At 41.0% G+C, this 25,246-nt stretch overlaps 2 long non-coding RNA genes across 3 annotated transcripts in view; one reads left to right on the forward strand and one right to left on the reverse strand.

Annotated features, from left to right (window-relative positions):
• Positions 1 to 8,912: 8,912 nt before the first annotated feature.
• Positions 8,913 to 11,094, reverse strand: LOC120220106. The gene is made up of 2 exons (XR_005525466.1): positions 11,035 to 11,094; positions 8,913 to 9,223 (listed from the first exon to the last, which is right to left on the reverse strand). It is a non-coding gene; the product is annotated as an uncharacterized LOC120220106 (long non-coding RNA).
• Positions 11,056 to 25,246, forward strand: part of LOC120220104 — a 233,201-nt gene continuing 219,010 nt past the window's right edge. The window contains exon 1 of one of the 2 annotated variants that reach the window (XR_005525465.1): positions 11,056 to 11,394. This is a non-coding gene — a long non-coding RNA (uncharacterized LOC120220104). The remainder of the gene's footprint in view (positions 11,395 to 25,246) is intronic. The other variant, XR_005525464.1, reaches the window with a different exon arrangement.

A 25,246-nucleotide genomic window follows, 5' to 3' on the forward strand; every position in this document is an offset into this window, starting at 1 on the left:
TTAATTGCATTTATTCCTCCAATGTTCTATTGTAGAATAAACTTTTTTTGCTCTGAGTTAGCTTTCCTAACATACAACATGTCTATTCTCTCCCGTACTGTTATCAGTTACAACAACTGCCATCAGAACCCAAACCACTGTTTTTCATAACTGTTATTGTTTTCTAAGATACATGCTTTAAAGTAAGCCCATAGATAAAATTACAAATTTTACTATTTTATTACTTCTCACAGGAGATGAAATTTTTTAAATGAAGGGATTATTTACTATTTTTATTAAAGAATAATAGAGCATTTAATCAGCTAAGAAGTAAACAATTGCTTTGAATTATTTTGAAAAATAATACTGTATTGAAAGGACATCGTTTCACATAAACTAAAAGAAACCTCAGATTCATTTGCTTAGTGTGCAGTTGAGCACAAAACCGTGTGTATATGTTGCTGAAGATTTTAGGGCCGGGTTCTCAACTTCCTTAATGGCATTTTTGTCTCCTATAAACTGAACTTAAATAATTTTCTTCCTTAGCTACTAGTTGCTTAAGTTTCTAACAAACCTTATGATCTTTGAGGAATGATACCAGGCATCTTCCAGTTTCCATTCGTCCTAGCTCTTAAGAGTACTTAGAGACTTTTGTAAAAGAACCATTGAGCACATTTTTTTGTTTTGTTTTTTAAAAACTTACATTCCTCAGGTCTTCTACTTTTCTGTTTCATTTCCTTAAGCAGAAACTAACACAGGGACAGGCTTGTCATGTTTTATGAAATGATAAGCTTTTGCAGTTGCTAGAACTTTCTGACAGTCTTTCATTTTCAAAGGGTTAACTTTTATTGCATGGCATAGATTAATAATAGGTCTGCATTTAACACTTTGAAAAAGTGTTGGACTACTAAGGATTATAATCCATCTAAGTTTAAGGTAGAACAGATCCATTTGAGTAGTCATGGAAGGGGTTATTTTTAATTTCATAGTTCTTCTACTTAAGAATAGACCAAATTTCTAACCTATTATATACATAGCAGATGAAAGTTTACTGTTTCTCCAATATATTCATTTGCAAAATGCAGTGGAGGAAAAGACACTATGGACAGTAGTTTTATGGTGCTTTTCTCTGCTGTACCAAAGCTCTCTGTCAACAATGAAATGTTAACCCTATGCTCCTTTTTCTGCATGTTCCTTCTTAAATGTCATATCTCAATGCTTATTTGTCCTAACTTGTAATATTTTTGTATTAAATTTTTTAGGAGTTCCTTGTAATTTCTTTATAATTTAAAATATATTAAACACAAAGTGTTTAGTAAAGTACAGAAGACAATTATTAATGTTTCTTGGTTGTTGGGTTTGTATGATCAATTATGCAACAGTTCACATTTTAAGAACTAGGGCCAGTGGGATGGAATCCACACATTAAAAAAAATAATACAGTTCTATTTTTCTGAAGTGGATATTAATCCACTGTCAGAATGACTGCTTTAAAAGGTACTGCTCTGCCAGAAATATCAAAAGCGTATGTTAGAGGGTGATTGGGCAGGACTGCTGTAGCAGCACTGAATGGATACCTCAGGTGGTCAAGCTCTTGCATTAAAAATCCAGTCACACTGAACTCAGTCTGAGATGCCAGACATTTGAAAACATCGGCTTTCAGAATCTCTTACATTCAGATTAAGGGATTTTGAAAAATCTACACATTGTCAGGTTCTCTTCCACTGTCAGGTTCTCTTCCACATACACATTTATTACTTAATTTAAACACACTACTTGACCAGGTTAATTATGACTTTCCAACTTGGGTACCTGAGGAGCAGTATACTCAGTAGAGGATAAGGAATAGCTAAGACTCCTGGTAGAAATGGCCCATTGATCATAATAAAGGCCTGGGGCCATCAAATAATTCAAATTAAGTTTAATATCACATGAAAATGTACCTATGCAGAATGTTTAAACTATTTCCATTTAAGTGGTTGCAATATTTTAGTATATGGACATAAACTTAAGTATGACATTGTACAAATGTGGTGTTGAAGTAAATTATGTGATAAATCCAGACTAAATTACAGGTAAGTAAACTTTACTTTTTAATAATGTTGATTAACCTAGAATCCATTAAAACCCTTTTTAAAATAAAATACTTGGCCCTACGCTGACTGTAGTGGCTAATATGATAGCACTAGGAAAATGTCCCTTTTTTTTTTTTTTTTTTTTTTTTTTTTGTGCTTGTTTGTGTGCCATAGATGATGTGCGGCTTGGGAGGGAAGGAAGGGGTTTGTGTAACTGCGGCATACTATATTTATTACAAAACACATGCTTGTAAAGAAATTGAAAAATAATAAATTCCCATTTCCAGACTCCCACCCAGTTTCCTCAGTGGAAACCACTGTTAATATCTTGTCCTTGCAAACATTTTTGATACACAACCCCCCTCTCAAAAAAAAAAAAAAAAGGGAAAACAAATGATTTCAGAAATTTGCTTTTTCAGGGGCGCCTGGGTGGCTTAGTTGGTTAAGCATCCAACTTGAGCTCAGGTCATGATCTCTGTTCGTGGGTTCGAGCCCTGCATCGGGTTCTGTGCTGACAGCTCAGAGCCTGGAACCTGTTTCAGATTCTGTGTCTCCCTCTCTCTCTGCCCCTCCCTACCTGGCATTCTGCCTCTCTCTGTCTCAAAAATAAATAAACGTTAAAAAAAATTTTTTTTTTTAATTTTCTTTTTCACTAAAATAGAGATGATTTTACCAATAGTAGTCACCAATGTAGGTACTTCCCTATGCTGTGCGCGTGGAGTGCACCATAAAGGTTGTAAGAGCATGGATTCTGCCTGACAGCCTAGTTGAATCCCAACTCCACTGTGTAACTGTTTGACCTAATGTGAGAGTACCTACCTCATAGATTGGTTATGAAGATTAAAATTGTTACCATACCTACGCCCTTAGAGAATAGTGCCTGGTTGTTTAAAGTACGCTATATGCAGCCATATTTTGATTTTTAATGGTTGCATTATACCCCATAGTTTATCCCCCTATAATATAGCTATACATGTGACGTTAAGGCATCAGGTACTACTTGTATTGCAAGACCACTCTCGTTTATCAAGTTAAATTGTATTAGAAATGTTTGCTCCTCTTGGCGGAACACTCACAGAAGTTCATCGGAATCCAAGGTTTTACTGGATTTGCATTTTCAGTGTTTCCTATTAGAAACCATGGTACAGTAAACAAATATTTGTATATCTGTGAAGCAAATTTAGCAGCCGACACTGATGGACACCACTGGTTAACACTTAACGAAGAATCTATAAAACTCGCCATCCACCCACTTTTCTGCCTTAACTGAATCTTATTTCAAAAGGAGTCACTTAGGAACTTGTAAAAGGAACATTTCTTGGGAAAAGTCATATATTTACTCAATGTGCATAGAGAAACGAGAATAATTTAGACCAATAAATGACAATCATGTGGCAGGAGTTAGCAGCAAACTAATTTTTAAGCCTAGCTTACTAGTCATTAATGAATTATGACTAAGATTTTGTTAAACATGGAATATTTTTCCCATAGAGTGAACTATATGAATTCAATTATAAATTTCACGGAACTACCAGGGTATTTAATGATATATACTAATATTGCTGGGAGCTAAATTCCTCGTCCATGTGGTAGAATAGCAGATAAGTCACTTTTTGTCTAGGATTTTTTAAAATGCCATTTTTATACATTTTTACTTCTTGAGTCTTGGGTCCTCTCACTTTCTTCAGCATGTGTGTTTGTTAAATATCTAGACCATGTCCCAGGAAGTGTATTTACTACTAGATATACAATAGTGAGCAAGAAAAAAATAGGTTCTGCTCCTGTGAAGTGTTAGGGAATTAGGTTGAAGAAGCGCCTGGAATTTTTGTTTTTCAAAGTCAAAAACTGCTAAATACCGGCAGTTTCAAGGGTTCAACGTAATTGAAGGTAGTATGGGTTTTTTTGTTGTTGTTGTTAAGTATTTCATAATGCTCATTTTTGAAGGGGAGAAGACAGTGTGAGTGGGGTAGGGGCAGAGAGAAAGGGAGGCAGAATCCAAAGCAGGCTCCAGGCTCTGAGCCTGACACGTGGCTTGAACTCACAAGCCGTGAGATCATGACCTGAGCTGAAGTCAGACACCCAGCCGACTGAGCCACCCAGGCGCCCCGAAGGTAGTGTGTTTTATTTATTTATTTTTGTTTTGTTTATTTCTGAGAGAGAGAGAGAGACCGCATGAGCAGGGGAAGGTCGGGGTGGGGGGTGGGGGGGGCGGCGGACACAGACTCTGAAACAGGCTCCAGGCTCTGAGCTGGCTGTCAGCGCAGAGCCCGACGTGGGGCTCGAACCCATGAACTGTGAGATAAATGACCTGAGCCGAAGTCGGATGCTTAACCAACTGAGCCACCCAGGCTCCCCAAAAGGTAGTGTGGTTTTCATGGCAAGGAGTACCTAACAGTTTGGGTTGTTGACCCCTTAGACCTGGAGAGTTTGTGGGCTCTTTGTCCCAGGACACCCCATATGGCCTTGCCTGTGATCCACTGGCACCTGGAATTACTTGTTTTGCCATTCTCTTAGTCATTGCTATTGTCGTTTTAAACAGTCTGTATTTACATCTCCACTTAGTACTTTAAACATTATCCATCCTTACTATGAAAAGCAGAGAAATTAAGCACTTCAGCTCTCCTCACCTCCAGAGGTTTGTTAGTTTTCACTTGTTAAAGATGTTAGGCATATTTTTGCTGTTACTCCCGTTAACAACCAGGAACCTCCTAAGGGTTGGAAACGTGTGCCAATCACCATGGGTCTCTCTCCTCAAATCTCCCCCCTTCTAGGTTTCCAGAGGCAGTTAACACACATAAAGAAAAGGTATTTGAATCAAAGTACCCCTTTATTAATAGCTCCACAACAGCTCCTGCCATTCAGTTAGCTCTCCTGAGAAGCTGGTTTGGAGTTAGTGGTTTAGGGCTTTGCTCCTCACAGTGTAGTCCATCAACTTCACCTGGGAACTTAAGTCCTGTCATCATTCCACCCTGCGTTCACATGATCAGCAGCTGCAACTTAACAGGATCCCCTAGGTGAATTAGCTGCATATAAAAGTTTGAGAGCTACTACTTTAGGGTCTAAGTTGAAGTGGAAGATGGCACCACTTCTCCCTTCTCCACGCTTACCCTGAATTCCTGGAGATTAGCAATGTATCTTGAGACGCCATAACACAGTTGTTGGTCTTGGTCGGGGTAGAGAAAAGGAGGAAGGGCTCCCCCAGTAAGCTCTGACACAGCTTACTGATTAAGACAGAGTAGTAAAATGCTAGAATCCTAAAGGGTTTTCATAAGACACAGTAATCCTACCCACGTTAAAAATGTCAAATATCTTAGGCTCTGACCAAATTAACTGGGTGAGCATAAGTTTACTCACTCTTTGCCTGTATCCTTATATTGAAGCAGAGTGACAGTTCCCTGCCCCAGGTTGTAAGAATTGAAGGAGATGATGCACATACTGTGTAGCACCATGCCCAGCACCTAATAAGGCCTGAGAAAAAGTATAACCTGGATTGTTTCCTGGCAGCGGTACTGCTGGAGGATGCCGGGACGCAGAAGTTCCTATCCCCTTATGTTGAGATTTATGTCATTTACACTGCCTTCTATACCACAGCTGTTAGTGCTCAGTTTTCTATTGCAGTGCCATACTCCATTTTAGATCATAGTTCTTCATTCCAGAATTGTTTATTTGGATCTGTCCTTTCATTGGATGGATTTTTTCTTCAAATATGGCTAGTGAGTGTTCTCTCTCTTTGAAACCTTTTATATTTCAGACTTATGCTGTCTTATACACACAAGATGAATACCTGATCTGTAGTATCACATTTTCTCCTATCTCTGTTGATCAGCATTAAAGTGTAAGTCAAGAACTCCCAGGGTGAGAACAAATGGTGTTCCATCCAAGACGTACTGAGTGGGGTCACATGCAGAGTGAGCGTCAGCTGTCTGCATTTTACTCCAACTCTCCGAATTTCCACCAAAACTAGAGAACCACTGTGGTGCTTGAACCACCGTCTCCTAGCAACCACTGCTGTGGTGCTGAAGGCCAAGGCCAACATGGTTTTACCTTTTTATAGGTAATGTTTTTATACCTGGATTTCCGAGGATTCTTTGTCCTTGAAACTCAGTGACTTCTCACAATATGCCTAGGTATTAGTCACTTCTGAATCAGTCCTAGAATGTGGCAAACCGTAGTAAACACAGTAGCCACACATTAGCATTTTCCTTTACTTCCAAAAAAAAAACAAAAAAACAAAAAACCCTTACTATAACTTTGAATATGTCTCCTATTCCTACTTTGTGGAGCCTTGCCGCAGGCCCAGCTGAAACATGTAACCACGACTTTCCAGTGGTACCAATCTGTGCCATTGTGTGATTTTTCTCCACTAGTTCTCAACAGGCCCAGGGAAGATGGATGTCTTAGGTGGTGATCAGATGAACAGCATCCAGGAGCATTTTAACAGCCCACGTGTTGCTGAACTTACTTACAGAACATGGGACCCTCCGGTCAGGACACACCCAGGATAGGTGTGGGGAACACTTGTAAGGAAGTTCAGGTTTCTGGTATCTGAGGTTTCCGTGCATCTGAAAGGAAAACACCATGGCCTACCTTGAAGTCAATGGTAGCTGGATTAGGTGTGCCTGTCACCTAGGCTTCCCGGGAGACATGAGAAGCTCTGCTACAAGGAGAGGCCCTGCTAAACAGGTGATGAAGTTGTAGTTGCTCAGGGTCCTCAGTGAGAATTTGTGGCGCTGCCTAGGGGGAGGCGGGCTGTGGAATAGAGGCTAAGTGGTAGGACATTGGGGGGTGCTGATTAGCACTCGTGAATTGAAGGGACTGAGGAAGGTGTGTCTCCTGCATCCAATCACATTCTTGTCTAGGGATCCTCAAACAAATGCATATCCCTCCCGTAGGGCTTCTTCTCCCCTTACTTCGTCTAATTGTCTCTCCCTGGAAGGCTTTCTCTCCTTCCTCATTTGTCTAATTCTTGTTAGATTTCACCAAGCCAGGTGCTTCTGGGAAGACAAGCCTCCCACCTCCTCCTTGCTCGCTTGCTCTTTTCCTTCCTTTTGCCCCTGGCCCCACTCTGAAGAGGTGAGGTGCCCCTTCCGCTTTCTCAGTGTCCTCTGCATAGCTCTGGCTTTAGCATTGCTTCCTATGCTGCTTCGTGGATTGAGTTCCTGAAAGGCACTTCTCTTTGGATACGCAGAGCCTAGAATGGTGTCTGGAAAATAGCTGTTTGATTAATTTACTTCTGGTAAGTAAATCATAAAAATGAAAAGGTAACATACTGGAGTGAAAACAGTACCACACTTTCTTATAGATATTAGCTTGAACAAGTTACTTTAGGTCTGAACATCATTTTGTTACTTTTAAGAAACATCTATATAAGATATCCTGCTTTCAAGATTGTTCTAAGGATTTGCAGTCATATAACTCCTGTAGCACAGTGACTGGCATAGGTCAGGCTTTCATACCTGGCATGATTATTGTTACCATCTTTACCGTTAGAAATATGCCAGAAAAGCACTTGTCAGGATAATTTGTTGAAAAGAATTGGTTGCGATTAGGATTTACAAAGCACTGCTATTAGGGAGATGAATGTGGAAGTAGTTTATTGGACAAACTGTTATTTACAATTGTGTTTTGTTTTGATGGAATATCTTAAAATATGTCATTGTTTTTTGCATGAAACCTAGTTGGATGATAATGGTGACGTGTGTGTCTGTAATCAGTTCCCTTGTGTTACTTTATCAGCATTCTTTTATGTCTTGTCCTTAGTGTCTACTACATTTTTCTTTTTTTGCATTGTGAAGAATTGGAAAATGCACTTCTAAAAGCAACTCTGTGCCAAATACCCATTTTGTGATCTATTATTTATAGAAAAACATCAGAAAATGCATCAATATTAAGAACCAAGTTTCTAAAGACGTAGCATTTCACATTCCACTTTCTTTTGGCTTCTATTTCAATTATCTCACTTAGACTTCAATTTTGAAACATTAATCAAGGTCAAAATAGCACTTCTCTTTTGTGTGTTTGGTCACATTTGCCTTTCAGACATAGACCTTTCTGTTCCATGTAATTTCTTTACCCTTATGCGAGTAATTCATGTCCATTTTCAAAGATTTTAAAGTAAAAAATGCTGGGGTAGGGGGGTGTAAATAGAAGATTACAGGTGTAAATTTTATCTAGCTTTGAGTAGGATTCTTTCTTACAGCAGTTTCTGTTAATTACATAATATTCTAGACAGTATTTAATGCATTTATAAGCATAAGCCAAGAAGTTTTGCTTTAATGTCAAGAGAATTATGCTGTACTTGTTTTTATGTGACTTGATTTTATTTTATTTAATATATGAAAATATCTTTTCATCTCATTCTTTTTAAAAACAGCTTTATTGAGCTCTACTTGACATAAAGTACATATTTAAATTATACAAGCCTATGTGTTTTGACCTATGTACATACCTGTGACGTATGTACCGCCTCTTGGAGGAAAAAGCGTCAAATGGTCTGTGGACATACGCTGAAATCCCTACAGTAATTTACATATATTTGGAAGCATATTTTGAGGCTATGCAAATATCCTGTTGGCCCCTGAATTTTCACATTCATCAGTGGATCTTGCCTGCATCAGTTATTATGGTAGTATTTTAACAATGATTTTCTATTTCTCTCATCCCTTTTATTTTGGAATTCTGCAGGGAAGATTTGCCCCTTCTCTCCTACCTTGTTTGTTTACTTATTTAATAACTTACTTGTATCAGTGCAAAATTTGGTAATCCCCGAGACCACCCTCACTTCTGACATCAACTGCCAACTTGGGGGTCCTCAAGACAGACTGCATGCTCAATCATTCACTAGAGGGACTCCCAGGATTCAGCAAAGTCATTTTACTCAGTTTATTATAGCAAATTAAAATCAGCCGAGGGGAAGAAGTGCATAGGACAGGGTCCAGGGGACGCCAGGTGCAGAATTTCCGGTTACATTTTCCCAGCGGAGTCATGCCGACCGCATTTTCTTCTCCCAGCGATGATGTGTGGCAACACACGTGGAGCACCGACAGCCAGAGAATCTTGCCCAGACCTCGGTGTCCAGTGTTTATTGGGGCTTGTCATGTGGTTGATCACATGTGCTTGACCTTGGTTTGAACGCTGAGCTGATACTGTCTGGTGCAAAGTCCTTACCCCTGAAATCACACTGTTACCATAGATTATCTGGCAAGGGCCAAGGCCTCCAGATAAACGAAGGCATTCTTCTTATGCAGGACACCCAAGGGTTAGAAGTTACTTCCCAGGAATTGGAGGCAAAAGCCGCAGCTCTCAACAGCAAGGTGAATCCTTTACTGAGAAATTAGTACCAAATTGTAGGTATTTATTTTGTTCTTTAGATTCGAATCCAGTGCCATCATTATTTTTTTGCTCACGTTCCTTATTTGGCCATTGAGAGGTCTTTCAGGTTGGCTTCTCTGCCCTTTTAACATGCCTTATCCTTTCTTTAAAAAAATGCACTTTGCTACTTTTTGACATTTAATGATACTCCACACATATCTAGTATTTTCCTTTCCCTAGCTATAGAGAAAGCCGTTTCTTCAAAGAGCTCTATTGAAGAATGGCATTTAGAAAACAAGACCTGGGCATTAGGTGTGTTCATTAGTACTAGGCTCCTTTACTGGGTAGAGCTCATATACAAATACGTACGTGTGTATTAACTCATGTATACTTTCATTTTTCTTTATAGATACTAAACATGAGTTCACACTGATATCTCTGCTGTATTCCAGCACCACTTGGGTTTAGTCTAGCCTTTCCCTCTTGCTTACATGTCACTTTTCTCTTGTACCCTGGCTCTTGTTATCATATTTACTTATTTGCTCCACCTTAGTATACATGGAAAGCAGTTTCATAATTACCCGTGCCCTGTGTACCACAAAATTTATCAACTATAATACAGTGCTTTTTTGGTACATTTTAAAAAATGAATTTTTAAATTTTATTTTAGAGAGAGAGCAGGGGAGAGAGGCAGAGGAGGAGAGAGACTCTTAACAAATGCAGGGCTTGATCACATGACCCTGGGATCATGACCTGAGCTGAAATAAAAAATCAGATGGTCAACCAACTGAGCCACCCAGGCGTTTTGGTGCAGTTCCTGTTTTTTCTTTCTTGCTTCCCCCTCTCCTTCCCTCCCCCCTTCTTCCTCCCCCCACGTTTTTTTGCCTTATATCACATAGTCGTGCCCATCATTTTCCACCTTCACAAAGGATTCCCTAATCACTCTTAGCTAGAATTCATCTTCCATTCAGCATTTAAAAAAAAAAAATTATTTTGAGAGAGTATGTGAGAAGGGGGGAGAGGGAGGGAGGGAGGAAGGGAGGGAGAGAGGGAGAGAGAGAGAGAGAGAGAGAGAGAGAATATGAGGGAATCCCAAGCAGGCTCCTCGCTGTCAGTGTAGAGCCCCACGCAGGGCTAGAATGAGATCATGGCCTGAGCCGAAATGGAGTCAGAGGCTTAACTGGCTGAGCCACCCTGACGCCACCCTTACCACATCTAGTGAAAGCAGTGGCTCCCAAAGTGACTTGGAGCTTCCGTGCAAGACGGTGACATAGGAAGCCTTTGAACTCACCTCCACGGACACACCAAATTTATACCTATAGCTTGTCTACCTAGTTACACCCAATGTACCCGTTTACAGAGCAATTCCTCCTGAGGAAGGGCAGCTTCTGCACCACAAAAGGGGAGAGCAAGGGAGAAGCGCAAGCGCCCCCGAGCAAGCTGGTCCCGGTAGTGAGGGGAACCCCACTTCCCACGCGGCGCACGGCCGTGGGGACCGGCAGGACCGAGGGACCCGGAGCAGATTCTCTGGCCCTGGGGCTCCGAAGAAAAGCTGCAGTTAGAAGGCAAGTAGGATAGAAAGGAACCAGCGCTAGAACCCAGCCAGGCTGTGGCCGGAGGAGCGGGGACCCTGTGTCGATGTCGGAGGCCTGCAGCCGTCTGGGTTCACCTGGGCGTACGCTGGGTTTACGCTGGGTTCACGCTGGGTTCACCTGGGCGTACGCTGGGTTTACGTTGCTTGTACGTTGGGTTTACGCAGGGTTTACATTCTTTCCGCTTTGATCTTGAGCGCAGCCGCGAGCACCTTCCGGGCCCCTGCGCCTCGCCTGGGCCTCAGGGCCCCCAGCCGTCCCAGCCCGCCACCCCCACTCCTGCCCGGGGACATAGGTCCGGCTTGCCGTGTAACAGGGCAGCTGGCCCCGGAAAGATCCAGCCCTAGAGCCCCACCGAAGTGCTGGAGAGCGGCTAGAACCCTCTTCCGGTTCGAGGAGCCAGTGAGCACCGCGGGTTTTGTTCCAGAGTTACTTGGGTAAGTTCCTTTCATTCCCCGCTCCTTCAGTGACGTCATGCTGTCACAGGAGGGTGGGACAGGGTCCTTGGCTCACCGTGTCCAAGAATGAATCTCGCAGACAACAGAGAGTGAGGAAAGCGAGAAGAGTTTATTGAGACGAAATGTAAAACGCTCAGGAGTGAGAGGCGTCCCGACCAGGGAGCCGTTGAGGACTTTCGGCCCTGCGTTTTTGTTAGGACCTTATCAGAAAGTCTGTGAGACTGCAGGCATGGCACCTGGCCCAGGCGGGTCTGGGATACCTTCATCCCCCGCCCCCCCCAAACGCCACTGCTTCTTCAGCCTCCCACCTGCAGCCGCAGTCCGCCTCCTTTTCTCTCTCTGCCTGATGTGAACCCTTTCCTACCTGATGTCACACATTTGTAATGTAGTTGGGTTTATTTGTCAGCCTGGATTTCATCTTGATGTCCTCACTGAATTATTTTTAATTTCCAAGCAGTAAAAGTCACTCAAAATTCCCAGGTACAGCCCCTTTGTAATCAACTTCTCCTCCTTCAACACTCACTCACTCACTCACTGATCTGTTTCCCATTCCTGTAGTTTTTTTTTTTTTTTTTTTTTTGCCTTTTCCGGGTTGTCGTCTAAAGAAAATAACAGATGTAGCCTTTTAAGGCTGCCTTCTTTCAATTTTTAAAATGCATTTTTGCGTCATCCATTTTGTTAGGTGAATCAGTAGTTCATTCCTTTTTATTGCCAATTACTATTCCATTGTACCGTAGATGTGCCGTAGCTTTTTTTATCCATTTGCCTGTTGAAGGATGTTTTGATTGTTCTCAATTTTTGGCGATTATGAATAAAGCTGCTACAAACCCTTATGTACAGGTTTTTATGTGAACAGAAGGTTTCAGTTCATTTGAGTAAATGTATAGGAGTGGGAAGAAAAATTGTTTAGCAAAGTGGTTGTAATATTTTTTCTGGTTGTTGGGGCGCCTGGGTGGCTTAGTCGGTTAAGCATCCAACTTTCGCTTAGGTCATGATCTCGCGGTTCGTGGGTTCGAGCCCCGCGTCGGGCTCTGTGCTGACTGCCAGCTCAGAGCCTGGAGCCTGTTTCAGTCTGTGACTCCCTCTCTCTCTGACCCTCCCCTGCTCACACTGTCTCTCTCTCTCTCTCCTAGAAATAAATAAAACATTAAAAAAAAATATTTTTTCTGGTTGTTGTTACCACCAACACAATTGAATGAGCATTTTTGCTCCAAATCCAGGTCAGCGTCTGTAACTGGGAGGCTTTTTAAACGCCATCCTAATAATTGTGTTATGGTATCTCAGTGGCTTTAATTTGCATTCCCCTAATAACTAATAAAGTTCAGGGTCTTTTCGTGTACTTGTTTGCCAGCCATATGAATTCTGTGACAGTGTATGTTCAAAACTTTTGCTCATTTTTCAATTGAGGTGTTTGTTTCCTTTTTGAGTTTTGGTAGTTTTTTATATTATGAATATGAGTCTTTTATTAGATACTTGTTACGTTTTAGCAGCGTTTTTCTAAAGCAGAAGTTTTAAATTTTGAATCATTTTTTAAAAAATATTTATTTATTTCTAGGAGAGAGAGAGAGAGACAGTGTGAGCAGGGGAGGGTCAGAGAGAGAGGGAGTCACAGACTGAAACAGGCTCCAGGCTCTGAGCTGGCAGTCAGCACCGAGCCCGACGCGGGGCTCGAACCCGCGAACCGCGAGATCATGACCTAAGCGAAAGTCGGACGCTTGACCGACTAAGCCACCCAGGCGCCCCAAAATTTTGAATTATTTTTAAAGCGATCATCACTTGGTGTTATATCAAAGAGTGTCATATAGTTGGAATCATATAGTATCTAACCTTTTTGGATTGGCTTCTTTCTCGTACTAACACGTATTTCAGTTTCCACCACATCTTTTCATGCCTGATAGCTCCTTTCTTTTTAGCGCTGAAAAATATTCGATTGTCTGTCTGTACCACAGCTTATCTCTTCTTCTGCTGAAAGCCGTCTTGGTTGCTTTTGGATTTGGCAATTATTAATAGGCTGCTATAAACATCCATGTACAGGTTTTTGTATGGATATACATTTTTTTTTTTTATGTTTTATTTATTTCTAGGAGAGAGAGAGAGACAGCGTGAGCAGGGGAGGGTCAGAGAGAGAGGGAGTCACAGACTGAAACAGGCTCCAGGCTCTGAGCTGGCAGTCAGCACAGAGCCCGACGTGGGGCTTGAACCCACGAACCGTGAGATCATGACCTAAGCGAAAGTCGGATGCTTAACCGACTAAGCCACCCAGGCGCCCCATTGTATGGATATACATTTTCAACTCCTTTAGGTAAATACAAAGGAGTACAATTAATGGATTGTATGGTAAGAATATATTCAGTTTTGTAAGAAACTGCCAAACTGTCTTCCAAAGTGGCTGTACCATGAGAGCATAGAAAAAATGTGAGTTTGCTGTTGGATGAAGTTGTCTGCAGCTGTCAGTTACATCCAGTTGATTGATGGTGTTGTTGAGTTCAGCTGTGTCTTTAATGATTTTCTGTCTGCTAAATCTGTTTGTCTCTGATAGCAAAAGATTCCCACTATGATAGTGGGTTCATCTGCTTCTCCTTGTATTTCTATTAGTTTTTGCCTCATGTAGTGTGATGCTCTATTGTTAGGCACATACTCACTAAAGACTGTTATATCTTCTCAGAGATCTGACCCGTTTATTATCATGTAGTGCCTTTCATTATCGCTGATGCCATTCCTTGCTTTGAAGTTGGCTTTGTCTAAAATAAATGTAGTTACTTTTGCTTTCTTTTGATTAGGGTTAGTGTGGTATATTTGTCTCCATCCATTTACTTTGCACCTATGTGTGTCTTTATATTTAAAGTAGGTTTCTTGGGGCGCCTGGGTGGCCCAGTAGGTTAAGCATCCAACTTCGGCTCAGATCATAATCTCACAGTCCGTGGGTTCGAGCCCTGCATCAAGCTCTGTGCTGACAGCCTGGAGCCTGTTTCGGATTCTGTGTCTCCCTCTCTCTCTCTGCCCCCTCCCCAGTTTGTGCTCTGTCTCAAAAATTAATAAACGTTAGAAAAAAATTAAGGAGGGTTTCTTATAGACAACATATAGCTAGTCTTACTGTTTGATCCACTCCAACAATCTGTCTTTTTTTTCCCCAACAATACCTTTATGGAGGTATTATTGACAATGAAAAATTGTTCATTTTAAGGTGTACATGATCTTTTGATATACATGTACATTGTGAACTGGTTACCATATTTAAGCTAATTAATATATCCATTACCTCAGGTAGTTACCCTTTTCTGAGTGTGTGATGAGAACACTTGAGATCTACTCTTTTAGCACATTTCAGGTATAGAACACAGTATTATTAACTATAGTCACCATGCTGTACGTTGGGTCTCCAGAACTTAGTCATCTTAAAACTGGAAGTTTGCTCCTTTGACCAGCATATTCCCTTTCCCCTGACTCTCCAGCCCTTGGTAAACATCATTTTATTTGTTACTATGAGTTAGACTTTTAAAAAGTGTATATTCTACATGTAAGTGAGATTATATGGTATTTGTCTTTCTGTGACTCTACTTTCTGTGACTCTAGCTTATTTCATTTAGCATAATGTCCTCCAGTTTCATCCACATTTTCCATCACAAATGACAGGATTTCCTTCTGTTTCTAAGGCTGAATAGTATACCGTTTTGTGTGTGTGTGTGTGTGTGTGTGTGTGTGTGTGTGAGTGAGTGAGTGTGTGTGCGCATGCACACACGCGCGCCCACGCTTATAATCACGTTTTCTGTATTCATTCATCTGTTGACATTCAAGTTCTTTCTATATCTTCACTACTGTGATGATACCGCAATAAACAGGGGAGTGCAAATAACTTTTTCAGATAGTGATACTATTTCCTTTGGTTATATATATATATATATATATATATCCATCCCAAAGTGGAATTGCTAGATAGTATGATACTTCTATTATTAATCTTTTGAGAGCCTCCATACTGTTTTCCAGAATGGCTCTACCAATTTATATTCTCATCAACAGTGGACAGGGGTTCTTTTCTTTCTATACCCTTGACAAAGTTTATGTTTTGACATTTGTAATAGCTATCTATCCTAACCAGTGCAAAGTGATATCTCATTGTAGTTTCGATTTTCACTTCCCCGATTAGGGAGGTTGAACATCATTTCTTATACCCATTGGCCATTGTATGTTTTCCTTGGAGAAATGTATTTTATATCCTTTACCTGTTTTTAAATAGTTTTGCTTGGGGGCGCCTGGGTGGCTTAGTCGGTTAAGCGTCCGACTTTCGCTTAGGTCATGATCTTGCGGTTTGTGGGTTCGAGCCCCGCATCGGGCTCTGTGCTGACTGCCAGCTCAGAGCCTGGAGCCTGTTTCAGTCTGTGACTCCCTCTCTCTCTGACCCTCCCCTGCTCACGCTGTCTCTCTCTCCTAGAAATAAATAAAAAACATTAAAAAATAAATAAATAAATAGTTTTGCTTGTTTTTTTTTTTTTTGCTATCAAGTTAGAAGACTTTCTTACATATTTTTGCTATTAATACCTCATATGATTTGCAAATATTTTCTCATTCCATAGGTTGCCTCTTCATCTTGTTTATTGGCTCATTTGCTGTGCAGAATTTTTTTAGTCTGAATAGCCTCACATTTATTTTTGCATTTGTTTCTTATGTAAATTCTCTGTCTTTTAAAGTTTTATTTATGTGATGTCTGTACCCCATATGGGACTCAAACGCATGACCTTAAGATCAAGAGTCACATACTCTGCTGACTTAGCCATCCAGGTGCCCCCAAATCTCTTTTAACTGTTACATTTAGATCATGAAGAGTCAAAGTGATTATTTATATAGTTGGATTACTATCTTCCATGTTCATTACTGTTTTCTATTTGTTGGTGTTGGTTTTTTTTTTTTGTTCCTATTTTCATCTTCCATTTTGTTTTCTGCCTTTTGTGGTTTGAACTGACCATTTGATATGGTTTAATTTTCTTTCCTTTCTTAGAATATTAGTTATACTTTTTTATTTTTTATTTTTATTTTTTTAAAAAAATTTTAATGTTTTTTTTAAAAATTTATTTCTAGGAGAGAGAGAGAGAGAGCGACAGCGTGAGCAAGGGAGGGTCAGAGAGAGAGGGAGTCACAGACTGAAACAGCCTCCAGGCTCTGAGCTGGCAGTCAGCACAGAGCCCGACGTGGGGCTCGAACCCAGGAACCGTGAGATCATGACCTAAGCGAAAGTCGGACGCTTAACCGACTAAGCCACCCAGGCGCCCCTCTTTCTTTTATTTTTTATTTTTTACCCGTTTCAGTAGTTGCCTTAGAGTTTGCAGTATACATTTACAATGAAATCAAACTGCCATGTATGTGTATACATGCATACACACACACACACACACACACACACACACACACTTAGTGTGAATACGTTGTAATAACAAAGTAATCCTAATTCCTTGCTCCCATCCTTTGTATCATTGCTGTCGTTTATTTCACTTATATGTAATCATACATATATACATAAGCATATATACATGTCATATACATATACAATCACACACACAGGATATATTAAAGTGTGTAAAATTGAATATGTTGTTGCTGTTATTATTTTGAACAAACTGTTATCTGTTAGATCAATTAAAAATAAGAAATGTAAGTTTTTATTTCATCTTCACTTATTCTCTGATGTTCTTCCTTTCTTTGTGTAGATCTGAATTTCTGACCTATATCATTTCCCTCTGTCTAAATACCTTCTTTTAACATTTCTCGCAAGACAGGTCTACTGGCAACAAAGTGTCTCAATTTTTGCTAGACAAAGTCTTTATTTTGACTTCACTTTTCAAGGATTATTTCATAGAGTACAGAATTCTAGGTTGGTGGTTTTTTCTTTTTAAAATATTTCAAATATTTAGCTCTACTCTCTTCTTGCATTGTTTTCTGATAAGTTGGATGTAATTTTTGTCTTTGCTCATCTATAGGTAAGGTGTTTTTCCCTCTGACTACTTCCTAGGGGTTTTCTTTATCTTTTTAATTCTGCTGTTTGAAAATTATATGCCTTGGTGTATTTGTTTTGTTGTTGTTGAATTTTTTTGTTTATTCGGCATTTATCCTTCTTGGCATTCTCTGAGCTTCCTGGAAAAGCTGATGTTACTTGACATTAATTCAGAGGGAATCTTGTCATTATTGTTTCAAATATTTCTTCTGTTCCTTTCTCACTTCTCTTTCTGATATTTCTATTACATATATGTTATATGTTTTATAGTTGTCCTTGTATATAGTGTTTTGATTTTAGTAAGTTTTGTTCTCTTTGCTTCTTAGTTTTGGTGGTTTCTATTGAGATATTCTTTTGTTTCCCCTGTGAGAGAGAGCATGGAGGGGAGGCAGCAGGAGGGAGAGAGAGAGACAGACAGACAGACAGAGAATCTCAAGCAGGTTCCATGCTTGGTGTAGAGCCTGATGCGGGGCTCAGTCCCATGACCCTGGGATCATGATCTGAGCTCAGATCAACTGACTGAGCCACACAGGTGCCCTGATTACTGAGATATTCTTGACTGCTTAGAGATTCTTTTCTCAGCTATGTCCATTATACTAGTAAACCTGTCAAAGGCATTCTTCATTTCTGTTAATGTTTTCAATTGCCAGCATTTCTCTTTAGTTTTAGAATTTCCATATCTGCTTATATTGTCCATATATTCTTGCATCCTACATACTTTATACATTAGAGCCCTTAGCACATTAATATTAGTTGTTTTAAATTCTCGGTCTAATAGTTTTTTTTTATATGTGTTTATTTATTTATTTTGAGAGGGGGTAGAGGGAGAGAGGGCATGAGTGGGGGAGGGGCAGAGAGAGAGAGAGAGACAGAGACAGAGACAGACCAAGAGAGAATCCCAGTTAGACTCCATGCTGCCAGTGCAGAGCTGACATGGGGCTCCATCTTACGAATTGTGAAAACATGACCTCGTGAGCTGAAACTATGAGTCAGATGCTTAACCAGTTGAGCCACCCAGGTGCCCCCTCAGTCTGATAATTCTAATAGCTAGGTCATGTCTGATTGTGATGCTTACATTATCTTCAAATTATATTTTTTCCTTTTAGTATGTCTTGTAACTTTTCCTTGATAGCCAGACATGATACACTAGGTAAAAGGAACTGCTATAAATAGGCCTTTAGTAATGCAGTGTTAAGTGTGGGGGGAGGGAACGTATATTATAGTCTTAGTAGTCTTAGGTTTGTCGGGGCACAGAGACAGAGGGAGACAGAGGATTTGAATGCTCTGTGCTGACAGTAGCCTAACGTGGGGCTTGAAACCATGAGCCACAAGAAGATGATCTGAGCCGAAGTCAGAGGCTTAACCAAGTAAGCCATCAGGAGCCCCAGGATTAGGTTTGCCTTTTAATGAGCCTAGGCCTCAGAACTGTGAAATATAAGTGTTTTTCAGTTTTTTTCCCTCCCCTTCTTAGGTAGGACAGGGTGGCTACAGCTGACTGGAGTTAGGTATTTCCTCATGTCCGTTAGGTTCTGATAATACCCCAGCAGGTTAGGCTCTGGTTAACTAGTTTCTTTGAGGCCAGGCCTTGTTAAAAAGAACAGAGTGCTCTGATGTACTCAAAACGGTTTTTTTTTCCTCCTCCCTTTTCCAGAAGCACCAGGGAATTTTTGTCTGATTTTTTCCTGTGAGCCTAGTTGAGCTCTTGTAGGTAAAACTCACAAAATGTGGGGGCCTCCCTATGATTGAGTCTCCCTGGAGTTTTTAATTGTCAGATGTATCCTCACTGAGCCCCCAGCAGTTCATCAGAGTGTGGGTTTTCTGGCGTGCACTGGATCCCAGGGCTGTTTATGTTTTGGAGTTTCTATAAACCATGACTCCCTGTAGTCACACTGCTTCTTGATTTTGGACATAGACGTGGCCTACGTCTTCATCCTCTCTTATGGATCCAAGAAGAGTTGTTGATTATTTTTTTAATTTCAGTCTGTTCAGCTTTTACTCATTAGGGCCAGCAGTACCTTTCAAGTTCCTTACATGTGGGACTGGAAACCAGTTTTAAGTTAAATTTACATTGAATCTACTTGAGTAATCCTGGGTAATCTCTAAGGCCAGCTGATAAACAACTTTAATTCTGTCTGAAACCTGAATTCCTCTTTGCCATGTAGCGTATCTTATTCACAGGTTCTGGGGTTTCAGACGTGCATGTCTTTCTTGGTATCATTATGCTGCTATCACACCCTGCTATGTCTCTCTCTCCCCCTGTCTTTTTAAAGTCTGTTTTAAAGAAGATAAAATGTTGGGGAATACAGGGTTAGAGATCACTCCTCCTCCTACTGCTAAGGAGCTGTTGTTACTGCTGGATAATAATTAGAGAGACTGAGCTATGTCTCCCTCCCCCCCCACCTTCTTTTCATGCAGCAGGTAGCTAGCTTTGTGTTCATTATCTCAGAGAAGGCATATGGCAGCGCAGGAAACAGAAATATTCTCCAAGTCTTTCTGAATTTTGTTATTCAGAAGCTCAAGTCCTCAGGAAAACTTAGGGGTTTTGGTCATAGTAAGACTAACAAAGAATTATGAAAAGAATGAGATTTTCTCTAAATTACAGTTAGTGGCAAGGGGCTAGGGGGCACTGGGAGAGAGAAAGAAAGAGAAAAGAATGAAAGGCCTGGGTTCCAAGAGCAGAGAAGACCATTTTCTGCTTCTAGACTATACTACCATGTAGTCTGCAAAATTCGGAGAGATGGGAGATGGGATGCTTGCAGCCAAGCAAAAGATTTCCATGTTCCAAGAAGAACATAGAGGTAACAGAGAATCTCCAATTTTAAAGGGGCCATAAGCTAGAGAAAAGTATGCTAGTCTCTTGCACCCATAAAGAATTATCTGGAAAACACATCCTTCCCATGCTTTGGCATAGCAGAAGGCCCCAAGACTGTAGTACTACCCGGGGGGCGGGGGGGGGGGGTAGTTTATAAAGCACTAGGGTATTTTTTTTTCTTTAACCGTGTGGAATGGGGAAGAGTGTAGGGTGGCTCAGAGTCAGAAATTAAGTTTTATTTAAAAAATAAAAACAAATTCTGTTTCTTTAACATTTTGTTGAATGACACTCATGCCTGGTGCTTTGTAGTTAATTTCCTTGAAAGTCATTCATGCTGTGCTTATAAGGTAAACTGCTTCCTGTTCAACTATGTTGAGAGTGAGTAAGATTTGTTTTTTATGTACATCTCTTTGCAATCCTGTGACAAATGAAACCTACTTGAAAATCTTCAACTAAAAAAAAAAAGTCTTCACCTGTGGAATAGGAATATAAGAAAAGTCCAGATGTGAGTTCTACTTTGTTAATCAGTTGGTTCTGACACATTCTGGTAAACCGTTATAGTCAGAAAGATTCAGTGAGGTAGTAATCTCAACCTGATTAAAAAACTTCCCCCTCTAAAGTCTAATATCATAACTTGATAACATTTTTACAGATTCCTTGCTTTCCTTTAAAAGAAATTCTCCAAAACTGCTTCTTGACAAGTAATGATAGCATTTAAGACAAACAGCCTGAAATGATGTTGCTTCATTTTCAGTACTGTGTTCCAAAATGAAATTAGCGTTCTTTAGAGTGAAAATTATTTCTTGAATTCTCAAATTTAACCGAAAGGAAATAGAAAACCTCTCAGTCAATCAGAGCTGAGCGATTTGAGACTTGTGTCATCATTGCTCAGTGCTAAGGAAGTGAGTCTCTGAAGAAGGCGCCCCTGGAGGAAAGTCCTTCTAAATAAAACGTGTGATGCTTGTTCGTTACAAATCTCAAACCGACTGCTGTAAGAGGGGCCATTGTAAAACCACAGGGTCCTCCTTAGGAGGGACCGTTCTTTTTCAGTTTAGATTTCCAGAACCTACCTTGTAAGTGTTTTTGAATGAATGCCCAATTAACTGCCTGATGGACTGGATTGTACTGGTTTGTTTTGTATTGCATGCAAAGGAGAGTACCTGGCACATGGTTGGTATTCAGAAGACTTTTTAGTTTTAATGAAGGAAAGAACAAATAAGTGAGCTAGATATGGCAGCTCTTGATTAGTCAGTAAGGTCTGGTGTTGGCTGTCTTCACAGGGTGAAGATCGCTCTGTGATCAGTAGAGCTGTTCACACCTGCACCAGCGGTGGCCTGAGGCCGGGCCAGCTCTCCATCGGTTTACTGTGCTGTGGTCTTTGAGTGGCATAGAGAGGAAGGAACATCTGGGTCTGAGCGAGTAGAGTTTTATGCATTTCACCTAACCTTGCAGAAACTGCCCCCTCGGTTGTGACATGAGACCCACAATGCAAATTTACCAGGGTTTCTCTGGGGATCAACCAAAATCATACATGCTCTGTAGATGTTAAATATCGTTATTTGTCGAGGAAAGACAAGGATTCTGAGATTATGGCAGTGCTTCTCTTTTTAGGAAAAAAGTGTATGAAAATGTCTACTGGTTTTGTTCTTAAAACTGATAGTTAACTAGTTTGGATGCTTTGATTTATTTACTAGGTTATACTTTCTGGGGTTACTGTTATGCAAATTCAGTAGAATTACATGTTCTTATAAATCCAAACTATGCAATTATCAAGTTTCCTTTATTACTCTTAGGTAAATGACTTACTGAAAGTCATTTAGCCAACTTCTTAAAAAGTTTAATAATTGGATAAAATGAATCATGGTTATCATCAAGATAGGTTAACCTAATTGCTTAGGGGACTTCAAACTAGTCTCCATTAGTAGCTTCTCTGTGTGTTTACTAAGACAATGAGAACAGTAAATTACAAAATAATGACAAGACATTAAGGATGACATTAAAAATACATTTTCGCATAAATATTTGAAATTGCAAACCTAATGAAACATCAAGATTGTGAGTTTAAAGACCTAAGAAGACTCAGTGTGAAAAAGTTTGAAGTGTTGCTGAGAAGCTTAAGATGACAGGTTATGTTCTAATGATCTTAGAATTAGGAGAGAATAAAGAGATAACCTTAAATCTAACTGCTGGCTTTTGTTTGTTTGTTTTGTTTTTTTAGTAGATGTAAAGACTGAGACCAAGAGGGGTTAAGTGAACGCTGTCCAAAGTTTGAACAAGTGAAAGTAAATAAATATTTAACAGTGTTAATAAATATTGAGGCAGTGGTACAGGATAAAATATAAACTCCAGAGAGTAGGGAGTAGAGCCTGTGGTACATATACTCTTGTTTTGTTACTTCATAAAATTGAACCAGTGAAAACAAATACAGATACTAATACTTGCTCCTGGTTAGGACTTTTTCCAATTAATTATTCACTGAAAGCAACGTAGTATTGTGAAAATCTGGCCCTGAAACTAAAAGCTTGAATAACCTTAGGCAAATCTTGTGGTCTTTAAAATCCTGAGTTTTAAAAATAATTGTAGAGTAGAAATAAATCATGTGTGTTAACTACCCCATAATCACAAGGTATATACAAAATCACTTAGAAAAGAATAACTTCTGTCCAAAATGTAATTTTTCCGATAATATCACTCTACTTACTATTATTTTTAATGTTTGTTTATTTTTGAGAGAGGAAGATAGAGCGTGGGTTGGGGAGGGGCAGAGAGAGAGAGAGACACAGGATCTCAAGCAGCCCCTGTGCTAACTAACAGCAGAGAGCCCTGTGTGGGGCTCAAACCCACAAACCGTGAGATCCCGACTTGAGCCGAAGTCAGATGCTCAAGCGACCACGCCATCCAGGTGCGCCAGTAGCACTCTACTTACAAGGGTGCTCAAGTGTTGGGCCGTGGGACCAGGGCCATGAATGGATACGTGCTGTGAGGCGGCGCAGTGTTTGGCCTTGTGATGAGTTAATGCGGTGGTGGCAGTGCTGGTCCTGGCTGTCTGAGGCCCTCTGCCCCTTCTGCAGAGCCCATGGCGGGGGCACCTGTAGCATTCGGTCTCCCTGGGCTTACCTCAGAAGACCTGTAGAGTGATCGCTAATTTATAGTGACCTTTCAGTGACTGCAAAGATGGAGAAGATCAGTCTCGACTGAATGGTTATGAGGAGGACCTACTTTAAAACATACTGCCTTTGATACTTTGGTAGCAATAAACTCAAAATATTTTACTGTCTCCTTTTCCCTTTTGCTGGAGTGGGTCTCAAGAGGAGAGCTGTCGTCCTGCACTCCTGGAGGCACTGGGGAAAATGTCGGGTGTCGTCACAAGGGCTGTGTGACACTGTGTGTCGGTAGTGCTGACACCTCGTGGATGCCAGAAGGGCTCCTCCAGGGAGGAATGGCCCCCCACAGTGTGCAGCACATCTTCCTCTGAAGAAGAGTGTCATTACAGTCCTGAATCAAAGGCCCACGACTTGCCAGAGTCTCTGCTCTAGCGCGACAGCATGCTTCAGTACACAGAGCATTTCTGTAATTACCACTGGTTTTGAAATGCAGATTGACGTCTTCCTAGCTAGGCAACCTTCAGCAAGATATAAACGTCTTTAATGCTCTGTTTTCTCCCGCTTATAAAGTTGGGCTAATGCTGCTGATTTTTCAGGGCTGTTGTAAGGGTTAAGCGGCACGATGTGTATCTGACGTGCTTAAGGCACATGGGAGCAGCTCAGTAAACGGTGGTTTGCTTCCTTCCGTGAGGAGAGATGTGCGGCTATTCCACGCAGATGTCTTCTCTACAAAACGATGGAGAAGTGAGTCAAGTGATTCTGCAAAAAGTGCAGAGATACAATTATAATTCTTACTGGGCCTCCTTGGTTCTTTCACATCAGACTGGCTGAAATGCCAGTGGCTGTTGTTAGGACGGTAGGGCAGGATCAAGGCCCTCGAATAAATTGAGGTGGCTCACCTGGGTGTGTTTGATGGCAACCGGAAAGGGACCCTCACCCCTGCTTGTGGGCAGTGCCACAGCCTTTGTGGAGTTCCTGGGCCTCCCTCTTCTGGGGTCCGATATCAACCCAAGAGTAGGGCGGTTAGAGACCACAGGAAGTAAGGGAAGGTGCCCTCAGCCAGGGATGGGCTGAGGGGCAGGGGAGAGGTGGGAGGGGAAGTGTGCACCGGCCAGTGAGGTCAGGAACCAGGCCATTTTCTACTCACATGCCCTAGCCCTGGTGACAGTGAGGCCCATGTTCTGAAAGACTCCTGAAATCTGGACTAGTAGATGCTTACTGTGGAAGTAGAGCCCTTCACTGGGCCCAGAAAAATCCCCAGGCTCCTTTGAATGGCTCTTAGTTGCCCAGTGGGAATCTGGCCAGAGTGCACACCTCTCGTGTAGACCATGCTTCCTTCCTCCCCAGAGAAGGAACTTCTGTCCTTTGATCTCAAGGCTTGCTCTTGGTCCTTTGGCCTGTTTTATCCCCCTAGGATGCCATCTCTGCTCCCACTTCTGCCTTCACTGCTCTGTCAGCACACATCTTGACATCATTTTCTCAGGAAAACCACACTCCTCTCTGGGTGTTCTTTCCACTGCTCTTATTGTATTGATTAATCTAATAATTGTTTAGCTTTCATTATGTGGTGACTATGTTAGTCCTCCAACTAAGGTATAAAAAGACTTGATTTTCTATTATGTAATTTTATATTTGAGTTTGAGTTCCAATTCCATTATGCTAGGGGAACAATTTAACCTCGGAACTTTACAGACCTTTTCTCCAGTACCCACCCCCGCCAGAGGGTTAAGCCACAGTTCCAGGATCTAAATCATGAGGAGGGGTAGATGAGGTGGAGGTGGAGGGCCGTGTGGTCAAGGAGAGTACTCGGGGTGCTCACAATTGTCTTTGAGGAGCTCACTGTCCCTGCTTGTACAGTCCTTTCAGGACCAGCATCTCCCTGCTGCTCACACTCTCCAGGGATACAGGAATCTTGCAAGTTAGAATTGG

The sequence above is a fragment of the Hyaena hyaena genome, unplaced genomic scaffold (assembly GCF_003009895.1).
Source record: "Hyaena hyaena isolate Hyena2069 unplaced genomic scaffold, ASM300989v1 scaffold_671, whole genome shotgun sequence".
In the NCBI taxonomy this organism is placed as follows: domain Eukaryota; kingdom Metazoa; phylum Chordata; class Mammalia; order Carnivora; family Hyaenidae; genus Hyaena; species Hyaena hyaena.